Here is a 2,402-nt window from a genome sequence, read left to right on the forward strand (position 1 = left end):
GGAACATGAGGAGAGGGAACTGGAGTTTCTGGTGAGTGCTGAGTTCAGTGCGAGACCCGAACATTTCAGATAAAACACTCACATGTTGTGCGCAAGTTTACGGTTAATATACAGTAAAGTAATCCGGCTCTTGGGGAGAAATAATAATGATAATAAACACAAAATAGGTGACAATGAACAACCTCACATCTGAAGTGACTCACATTAACGAGGGCGATGTGTTTGTGTATATATGTTTTAGTTTTGTTTTCATCTAGTTTCTCATTTCAGAACGTCCTTCTGCTCCACTCCCTGATGTTTGAAGCGAACACTGTCCCTGATGTTCATGGTGTTTTAAAGGTACTTCTCCTCTCAGGCTTCAGGTTTCACCATCCTCATTTACATATATTTGGCAAATTGCAAATGCAAAAATAAAAGAAAAAAGTCATTTTATCTTTTTTAAAAGGCTTGAATTTTATTGTTTTAAAAAAAAACCTTTTGATTTTAACATTCGAGCGTTCACATTCATTTGCATTCTTTTTGTGATTCAGATTTTGCTTTTAACCTTTTGAATTCACGCCTTTTCCCGTCTGCGTCGTCCATTTTTCATGAGAGAATCTGTTGTTTTCTCTGTCAGCGTTCAGGCAGTCGGCTCGTCTGAAGTCATTTTCATATCAGGGTAGATTTTATCTTCACGCCTTCAATGTAACATTCATGCTGCTTATTGTGCAAAGTGTGGAGCTAATGTATGTTCCCTCTTCCATTTTCAACATTATTGCTTTTTCGAGGCGAATCATCCTCCATGTAGGAGAACCTTTTTGAAAGTAGCACTTCAGCGGACTCGGCACTGTGGTTTCCAGCGCCTCCGTCAGAGGAAAGTAATTCAGCATCATTCTCCTGTTTTCAGCTGTCAGTCTTGAGGGAGTTACGTAAATGAGTGAATCACACATCAGCCCCTCGGTCTCCATTCAGCCTGAGAGTTTTTACAGCATGTTATCTGCTCGCTCCTCTCCGTCTGTCAGTCATTCTCAGCTACCCTGCAATGAAGCCTGAGAGGTGCAACACTTTTACATATCCACAGGATGCAGAAGGTGGTTGGCTGCTTTTTTTTTTCTTTTTTCTTTTTTTTTTTTTAAAGCCTTTGAGTTGTCTTCTAACTGTTTTTTTATTTTTCAGGCACAGAACCTCGATCAAAAAATGCACATTTTAAGTTAATGTGTACATTTACTGACATCTAAATTATAATGTCAGATTAATTAAAGCACAATTAATGATGCTTCTAAAGAGAAAACTTAAAAGTATAAAGAATAATCAGATCCAAACATTGAATCTAGTGACACGAAGGCTACAGATTCAACCCAAATTCAACCTGTGTCATCTATTATTATGTATTATACATTTAATCTACTAAACTACTTAAAAAATGCCCCTTACAGATAAAATAATGCTGCAGCAAAAGCAAAGAAAAAAGTCTCTGAGTCTCCAGTTTCCACTAAATACACCTGAGGTCACAGACTCTCATCATCTGAACTCCCTGAAACAGCGTTCAAGAGATATTAATTACTGCAACGAATCAATCAGCACGAGTTATCTGACGGGCTCACACTATAAATTGGTCCCAGTTGGTGACGTGTTGTGATTCTCTCACACTTCTTTCTTATTCAAGGCAGATTTAAACCACACACAGCCTTCATGCACCACCTGGTGGAAGTCTGCTGTCAGTGACATCATACAGTCAAGATGTAACGACACAGAGGTCATCACAAAACACCTTAATCACCTTTATGCATTTTAAATTAGTTGGAAATCTTACCCAACGTCTCTGGTAATTGATATTTACGTTATTGATCACAGCTGTGCTGTTCCTGCTTTGATAAGTCAAAATGTCTGCTTGGAAACAGCGTCAATCAAGCACACACGATCCTGAAATTAAGTCTGACCCAAATGTATCTTCTTGGGGTTCAAGTCAGACATGGTTCACTGCAAATGTTCTGTATACTTGTGAAGCTCTCCTGCAGTTATTTCCCTTCACTAGAACACCACATTCAAATAATGAGCTCATCATGAAGCTTCACTGAAGCCTGATAACGATCCATTCATTAGAATCAGGTGTGTTGGAGCAGGGAACCATCTAAAACAGGTTTTAAGAACAACAGCTTATTCTGCATCTGTCTGAAGCATTAATGACCACAAGTCTTTAAACTGCTTCCTTTCTTACAGGTGAGCAGCTGGTTTGTCTATCTGAAAATTAAGATCAGCTTAATTTTTATTTCTGCCCTCTAGTGGTCAGCAGCAGTACTGCAGGTTGAAATCTCTCTTCTTTAAACAGATATAATATACTGATAATCACTTCTGCTTATGTTTAATGCAACACAACACATTCATTCTTTTCATTGATACCACAAGGACACATGAGAAAGAAA

The sequence above is a fragment of the Acanthopagrus latus genome, chromosome 23 (assembly GCF_904848185.1).
Source record: "Acanthopagrus latus isolate v.2019 chromosome 23, fAcaLat1.1, whole genome shotgun sequence".
NCBI lineage: Eukaryota > Metazoa > Chordata > Actinopteri > Spariformes > Sparidae > Acanthopagrus > Acanthopagrus latus.